General features: G+C 38.2%; 1 protein-coding gene and 1 pseudogene across 8 annotated transcripts in view; both read right to left on the reverse strand.

Moving 5' to 3' along the window:
- The window catches only part of Mipol1 (mirror-image polydactyly 1), a 349,459-nt gene that overhangs the window by 44,844 nt on the left and 295,348 nt on the right, over window positions 1–9,267 (reverse strand). The window lies entirely within an intron of this gene.
- Window positions 637–1,160, reverse strand: LOC101585474 (annotated as a pseudogene).

A 9,267-nucleotide genomic window follows, 5' to 3' on the forward strand; every position in this document is an offset into this window, starting at 1 on the left:
GTGCTATTGTAAAAGGTATTGTTTCTATAATTTCCCTCTCAGTGTGTTTGTTGTCTGTGTAGAGGAATGCTATTGACTTTTGGGTACTGACCTTATAACCTACTATGCTACTGAATTTCTGTATTAATTTTAGTAGCTTCTTGGTGGAGTTTTTTTGGTCTTCCAAGTAAAGTATCATGTCATCCGACCTGGGCTCGGACAGGGTCTTAAGTTTTTTATTTTATTTTATTTCCCCCCTCAGGCAAGTGTACTTTATTTTTTGATCAAGTGGGTATATGGATAACCCACATTGCCATTATGCATTACATTGGTAAAAATTAAGATGTTCACATAAATCATGTCAATTTTTTTATATAATTACAACTCAATAAAAAGTCTTTTTATAGGCAGGGAAAATGATGTTAATGATAAATTTTTAGTGCAATTCTTTCCAAACTTAGTGTCCCTAGGGAATTTAGTAGGAACAACAAAAAATAATGCCACTCACAACCTTTTAGTACTTGACAAATTACTTGAGAGTCTTAGCAGTAAAAAAGTAGAATCAGTGTTCAAGAATTGTTAATGGGGGACCAGAGAGATGGCTCAGTGGAATAAGTGCTTCCCTGGCAAGCGCAAGGACCCAAGTTCAATTCCTGGTTAGTTTACAAAGTCCCCTTGAAGCTACAGAATCTGAGGAACTGGCATTGTGAGGACAACAAAATCAAACTGCTCCAGAGAGCTTGTTTTCTTGAAGACTTCCCATCTGCCATTTCTCAGGTTGATCTGAGTCACACAATGTCTGAAGGAGACTTCTGCACCTGATTGTTTCAGGTAGTGCTTAACAACTGAAGAAATTCCTTGAGGGGCCACAAAGTTACAGTTTCCTTCTTTCATTAACATTCCTTCAATAGGAGAGACCAGAGGCTTCAAAATACCATGAGCTCACAGTTCATCATAAAAAGTTTGGTCTTTTGGTATACTGAGGCATGCAGGTCACGTACTGGGCGCCCAAGTCCGCGGTGCAGCGTGGGTCCTGAGGGCTGCAGGCTGTGCTCATTCTTCCCCTGGCTGCCCCACCATGTCCCACACGGCGAGGTAGAGAGGACCGGACACTCCTTTCTCAGCAGCACGGCGCACAGACTTCCTGTCAGCCCGGCACCCACGATGAGCCCCCGTTTCATGACGGAGGGAGCTGCCTGCCTGGGGCCTGGGGCCTGGGGCCTGAGGCTTGGGGCCTGGGGCCTGAGACTTGGGGCCTGAGACTTGGGGCCAAGTTTTTTATTTTAAATGAGTAAATGCATAATTTTACCCAGGCCTTAAATAAGACTTAGTTGTCTAGGGAGATAGCTCAGCTGTCTTTGCACCCAAAATCAGATGTGGTGGCACACGCCTGTAATTCCAGTGCTGGAGAGGCTGAGAAATAGGATCACTATCAGTTCAAACTGCGAGGCAAGACCTCATATCAAAAGAATAAATACAAAAACTATTTTTTAAAAAAAGAGTTTGTAAAATACATGTCTAGATTTTACTTAGTCTGTGGTACCAACAGTGCAGTAGATGATGCTATTAGGACAGTACTGTACTTGAGAGGAGACAATGGAGCTATTTCACTTAAGCTCCTAATTTAACATTACAAAGTGATTGAGATAATAGAGTGAATTAAGAACAAGTTATACTTTTCTTGGGTTTTTCACTTTGCCTATCAGAAGATCTTTAAATCATATGTAAGATTTCCAAGAAAACTGAACACTAGTAGCAAATCTGTGAGGCCCCATAAGGGTAGGGACAATACATATTTTGTTCATTATAGAATTCCTGGTGATTAGCAGAATAGACTTTCAGAAATCAGTAGGATACTGTTTATGAATATAAATATTTTATATATAATTATAAGAAGCTGAGAATATGGGGAATTTATAATTACATTCTAAAGCAATGCAGTGAAATTTTGCTAATCACCCCTATAAGTAGGTTTCAAAAAACGTTTACAAAGTCTGTTTCTCAGGGGGCCAATGAGATAGCTCAGTGGCTAAAGCTCCTCCTTAGGCAAGGGCAGGCAATGCAGTTCAATCCCAGCACCACATGCGGCACCAGCTTTGCCCACAGGGTACACTGAGCCTAACACAGAGTCCTGGCATAGTGGCACATGCTTGTAATCCCAGCACTGGGGAGGCTGAAAAAAGGAGGATCAGTATGAGTCTGAGCTGTGTAGTGAGACCCTGTAAGAACCAAATTTTTTTTTCAAAGTCTATTTCTCAATGTGAAGATTTAACAGTGAATATTTTTATTTAATTAACAGTCTTTGGAGAAGAACCCTAAATTATAGTTATCTGAAGAGAATAGACTTCTTCCATTTTCAGTGGTGGGAGTTGTGGGAGTTGGTGGGAATGAGAAGAAATTATACTCTGAGAACAAAGTCAAGTTTTTTTTTTTTTTGCATTTTAGGGAAGAGTCTACAGATGTTCAGGGTCTCAGTACTAGATCTGACTCAATGATTCTCCTGTTTACAGCCCCTCCAGCCCCAGAGCTGGGATTACAGGTGTGTACCACCATACCCAGTCTTAATAGCCATTTCAGTGCGCTCCAGGGGCAGAGCTGGCACAGCCGGCCCGGGGATGAAACCCCCAGCCCCTGAACCTGTTTGCAGGCAAAGGTTATTTTGCAGGAGGAAAAGTTTAACTAATGTGATAACAAGTTACTGATTCTGAAAACCAGTGTCATCAGTTCATTGTGCTTTAATAATTTATCAGGGGAGAGAGGCAGCAAGGGAGGGAAGGAGAGCCAGAGACAGGGAGAGAGGGCCAGGGCCAGGGAGGAAGGGAGGGAGGGAAAGAAGGTATTGTCATGATGTGTGTCATGGTTTGAGGCTTTGCAAGGAGAACAATACAATACAGGGCACATTTTGTAGTATTATTTTCTAATGAATCACCCAAAGAATAGCATACAAAGAGTGCAGGAAATTTGTCCATGAACTAAAGACCAAATGATCCAGCTGAGGACCTGGATCCTAATGTCCTGCATGAGTCCAGCTAAAGACCTAGGAGGCCTAGTACCTACAGCCCAAGTCAATGTCTCATGCAGGCCCACTTCATGGATCTGTGCTGGGAAGGCTCAAAGGTCAGTGGTGGAAGCTAGGAAGTCTATTCTAGCTGGATGAAAGATCTGTGCTAGCAGATGTGAACTGGAGCTAGGAAGCAATGATTAAGGTAAGCACCACAGCCCCCCCAAAAGTACCAGCCATCCTCAGCAACAGTGAGGTCCTGAGCTCCTCAAAAGATGAGGAAAACTCAGTTTCCATCAGGAAAGCTAACGTGACAAGCTTCTCCACGAGGCTGAGTAGTGCACCATTTTCCCCTCCTGAGTGAGGATGCAATGCTGAAGATGAGGACCAGAGCACCTCCAAAATGGACCATAGCTATTCTCGGCAACAGTGAAGGTCCCAGCCAAGTTCACCAGGAAGGCCAGCATGACAAGGTTCTCCAGCAGAACAGCCCCAGTGGAACAGCAGCTCCAACAGCTTCTCCAAACAGTATCCCTAACAGCCTCTGGACAGCTTCTCCAGTTCTGTCTCTTATGCTGCTGGCAACAATCCCCAGGTGGGCCTCCCACACTCTGTACCACTTTAGTTCAGTTCAGCTGGGTGTAACAGGTTGACTGCTAGTTAGCTATCTGCTACAATGTGGGTTGGATGCTTACACATCTTGTGTGTGTAAAAGGATCAGGGTCAAAACTAGGCAGGTGTAAAAAGGATGTGAGAATAGCAAACTAAGAATCATTTTAATTTTTCTACTTAAAATTCTTTTGATTGGGGCTGGTGAGATGGCTCAGTGGTCTAAAACACCTACTTAGAACAAGCTTAGCAAAGCACAAGGACCACGGTTCAATCCCCCAGCACCACATGCCAGCCAGCCCCGCCCCCTGGTGGGCTGAGCTGGCACACACACACACACACACACACACACACACACACACACAGAGACATAAATAAAATTAAAAAAAATTTTGATTTCTGAGAATGGAAAGAGGTATATAAATGATATGCTTTTAAAAAGGATATTGATTAGTGAAGTGTTCCACTTTTGTTCCTTATTCTGCTTTTCCTAATTTGCCTCTGTTCTCTAACTACTAAGACAGTGGTTGAGAATCTATAGCAAGTATGTCTGTGTGTGTTCTATAGCAAGTGTGTGTGTGTGTGTGTGTGTGTGTGTGTGTGTGTGTGTGTGTTTTAGGACAAAAGATGTTGATGCCTGAGTTGTTTTATTAAAACTAAAATCTCATTATTCATGTTTAATTGCAATGTTGGCACTTCATTAGAAATAAGCAGGGTTTGGGTTGCAGTTTGGGCCCTCAGTCTCTAGTTCTGTCATCACTGCTATAGGGCAACCCATAATGAACATTTGCTTGAGGTATCTGAACCCCCATAGAACAAGTTTTATTTTGCCTGAAATGAACTGTTGTATCACTGTTTTATTTAAAACATGTCCATTTTGTGCTCGCTTCGGCAGCACATATACTAAAACATGTCCATTTTATAGTGTCTTTTGTTAAAAATTAGGTGACAGGTTATTTCCTTCTTAAATATTGTTTTTCAAACTGCTCAATTACATTGTCCTTGAGTCTTTTCCCTTCTGGAGAACTGACCCTTGGTTTCAAGACAAGTATAAAAGAAGTGGGAGTCTGAAATGTAATTAACAAGAGTTTTAGATATTTGAGAGTCAGTGCTTCTTTCTGATATTTTAAAATATAAACAAAGACTCATCTTTCTAAAATATCAAAATTTAGTTCAATTAGATAAGCATGAAAAAGCAATCTGAAATTTGTATGGTATATATGCAACATAACATATACTTTATTTTGCACAGCAATTAATCACTAGGAAGAATGTATGCAATGTGTTAATTATTGAAACTGTCCTACCAATTTGATTTGAAACTGTCTCATTGCTATTTGTTTATCAATAAAATTATGGGAAAAAATAAAATAAAATGTACCAATAAAATCTGATTAAAAATAAAATAATGCAATGAAAAAACCCATATACTTTATTTAATTATAATGGCCATCATAACTACATATAAAGGAAAATGTTGTAAGATTTTACATTGCAGAATGGAAAAGATTTATATTTTTAACCTCAAATATAAAGCCCATCCAAACATTTTCAGTACTTTACAAAATAGTAAAGAGAGAGCCTAGAGATACTAGGATTTTAAACTAAGTTTCATTTTTCTTTGATTTTTATAGCCCACTCGTAAATGCAATTTCCATTCTTTAATACCCATTCACTTCACAGTTAATACTTTCTGAGTAATACAGATGACTTGAAATTAAATCAGATACATCTTTCTTTCATGTGTTAAAGTGTTAGTACTAGGAATTAATGAGTTTTATTCTCTGTACCCGGATTATTCTTTGGTGGTCAAGTTAGTGACACAGGAACATATTAACTTTCTTCAACTGCCAGAATACTACTTACTGCACTTCATTAAGGGCTGACAAAAAAATCTTAAAAGTATCTACATTCAAATTTATTTACAGTGAGTAGTTTATTAATACAATTTTAGACTTAGAGTGTTTGTACTGTTAAAACTATCTATAGTAGCAAAGATAATAAAGTTTCCTATATTTATAGTTACTAGGATTCACAGAATTCCAGAAGACATTATTTAAAGTTGGTGAAAGCTAATCTTTTGTCTTAATTGGTAAGCAATTTTTTTATCTAGATTCAAAAACAACAGCTTCAAACTTGCCTTCTGGTAACACCCTTAAGGGTTTCCTAGTACCATATATTCTGTTGTTTGTATCAGATTGGTTGTAACCAAGACCAAGACTCTACCATACAAAGCATGATATATGAACACTGTAATTTCTTGTTGTTTTTCCTTGGATTAGTTTAGGTTTGGATAATATGCAGCGTCTATCCTGGTATGTGTTTTGCTATTCTTTTGAGTCGATCACCTAGATAACATTAATGAATAGTTGCTATAAATCTTTGCTAACTGCCCATTCCATCCTTTGAACTTTAAGATAAAATAATTAGTAAAATTTTCCCTACATTCTGCTTTCATCTACAGATTTTAAACATCCACACACCAAGACAATTCTTGCCAGCCTGAATGCTGTCAGCTCAGGAACTGCTGCACTGTTTGCCCAGTGGAAGAGTTGCATATTGCCTTTTGAAGAATGACACCTCAAGCTGCAGCCTTGACATTTGGCCTATCTTTGCATGGCTTGAGATACAGCTCTTAAAAATATTCTTTATGATTCAGAATAACTTTGGACATGCTGACTTTTAGCACTAAACTCCACAGAAACAGTTGAATTATGTGGGAAATGGGGTTATATAATCTAAATTGCTATCATTCCAGAGAAATTCTCATGGGTATTTGTATTATTCCCATAGAAGAATCTGTAGAAGCCTTTCTCTTCTTTGGTAATTCAGTTTCTAGAAGCCAATTTTGATGAATTTTATATCTGCCACCTGGCAGTACTGTTCTTCAACTTAACTTAATATTTTTTCTCATAAGTTTGTAAGTTAGGGTTACACAAAAAGAAAATGAAATTAGCTCTTAGCACAGAACCAAAGACATATTATTAATGGCACTGTGTTGTTCCTCTTAGGTAGAAAACCCTAAAATACTGACTTCTTTACCCTACAAATCTGTGGTCACCCAATCACATTCTCTTTCTAGTGTTTCTTACAGGAATCTCTTCTCTCCCCAGGGCTGCCAGCTTCCAGCAGCACACGAGCTGTGCTTGCATTATTCGGGTCACTTCTTAGCTAGGACTTTTCCTCCACCATCCACCTGTGCTGACCAATCATCTGATGCTAAGGGACAGATCGATGTTCCTAAGATGCTGTTCTCATTAAGCAATCATTGTTCCCTTGGAAACTATTATGATTTATTTCCCCCTATAACATGAAATCTAAGTATCTTTGAATGCTGTCAGTAATACAGCTAAGCCTTGCCTGTCGGAGGCTGTTCCACAGGAACCTCCACTCCTGCCAGGCTGATTTCTGATGTCTTCCCTCAAAGTACAGGCACAGTTGAACGTCTGCCTCACTTACCCTGCTGCTCTCCTCTCCATTAACCTCTCTTTTCCTTTCTGCTCATTTATATCTCACCTGCTCTCCAGAGCCAAATTCATTTTGCTTACTGTCTTTTTATCTCTGGTGTTATTTGTACCCAACAACAAGCAGATTATTCTGTACCAGTCTAGTCTGTAAAATAGTAAATGAATGAGGCAGAAAATATATTACTACTAGATACTCCTTAACCCATGACTTTATTTGCAGGAATCTGTGTCTTCTTCAAATATTTAGGTACAGGTATGTTCAATGTAGCAGTATTTGGAAAAAATAATCTAAATGCCAATGCTATAGACTTCTTTGGGCCAGGGAACTATGGGATACCTTTAATATATCTCATCAAGTTTAATACAGTGTTGATACATGACGTAATGTTTTTGATGAACTGTCTTTCTCAATATCTTGTCCTAACAGTAACAGAGATGAAAATAAAACCCAAATTTATTGCTTTTCCTTTTCTTCTAGTAGCCTACATCTTCCACTAAATCCTTTTTTTTCAAAAAGTGATAAAATATTCTTAATTCCGTACAGCAAATAGCCTACGAAAACACCTTTTGTACTTATGCTTATCATGAGGCAGCCAGAAGAAAAAGTGCTGCAAACTGGAAGCCTCAAGTGGAAGGGTTCATCTTATTCATCGCTGTTACCATTTGCCAGAGAGTCCTTCCAAGTGCTAGTGCTTGTGATGCCATGTTCATACACCCAAACACCTAAATAATTAATACTCGTTTGTCAAAAGTGCTGGTCCATTGTGCTGACATGCTTACTGACAAGAGAAGATGACTTATTATCCTTGAAGCAAGTTATTAACTCTTTTCTAACCTTTTGCAATCTACTCAGGTAAGTGCTTGATAGTCCACTGATGGGACACACACACTGCCCCTTCTGCCTACCCATTATTCTGCTCTGGTTTAGGCTGATATCTTTGAAGGCTTTTAAAAAAGACATTAAAATATAAGAAAGTACAGGAATTCCTAATTTCTCTCAGTACTTATAACACATAAACATTATAGTTTAAAATCTAGACATTGTTACCATGGAAATTTTTTATGATAGTATATTTTATAGAGACAAGATAAAATATTTGGTATAAAAGCCTATACCCTATTTTTCTTTTTCATATACTCAAAGGGAGTTTAAAAATGTGAATTTTCTTAATGATTTTTTTTTTTTCAGAACTGGGGATTGAACTCAGGCCCTTGCGCTTGCCAGGGAAGTGCTTATTCCACTGAGCCATCTCCGCGGCCCCTCTTAATGATATTTTTATAAATAGTCTACTTCTGTTTCCTCCCTCCCACTTCTTTCCCTCCCTCCCTCCTTCCTTTCTTTCTTTCCTTCTTTCTCTCACCCTTCTCTCCCTCTCTCCCTCTCCTTTTTGGGGCTAGAGATTGAATACAGGACATTGCATACACTAACCATATTTTCTATCACAAAGTTACATCCCTAGGCCCCTATTTTTCCAATTGATAGAAAACTTTTTGAACAATTGTAATTACTCTTTAAGACAACAATTTCACTTCCATAAATTTGTGCTCCCCGTAATAACAGCAGATGTGTACAAATATGTACCTGCAAGCATATTCATTGAAATAGTATTTTTTTTTTTTTTTTTTTTTTTTTTTTTTTTTTTGAGACAGAGTCTCACTATGCATTTCAGGCTGGCCTTGAACTCACTTCATAGCCCAGGATGGTATCAAACTCACAATGATCCTCCTGACTCAGCCCCTCGAGTACTGGGATTACAGGCATGTGCCATCATGCCAGGCCTGTGGTGGTATTTCAAAGCAACTACATAAGCACAGACAATAAATTAGTTCTATAAATTATCATGCAACTATACAAGTGATTTAAATCCCTTTAAATTATTTAGTGAAATAACACACATATTGAAAGAAATACATCATTTTTTAAAGATGTCATATCAGGTGATACAATCAGTTTATAAAATTGTGTTTAATGTGTGAAAACATTTTATGAATACATCAAGTTGTTTAGCCACATTTTAAAATCCAAGATTAATTTGTATTGCTTTAGTAATCTGCAAAATATATATACTAAGTAAAACTATTTCTATATGATTAGTTTATCAAAAAGCTATTTGATATTTGTGTAACTCAAGGTAAACATGTATACATAACATTATTATTATTTTTCCATTTTATGTATTTGGTACAGAGTCTCACCACACAGCTTGGACT

The sequence above is a fragment of the Octodon degus genome, unplaced genomic scaffold (genome assembly GCF_000260255.1).
Source record: "Octodon degus isolate 3935 unplaced genomic scaffold, OctDeg1.0 scaffold00086, whole genome shotgun sequence".
Classification (NCBI taxonomy): Eukaryota; Metazoa; Chordata; class Mammalia; order Rodentia; family Octodontidae; genus Octodon; species Octodon degus.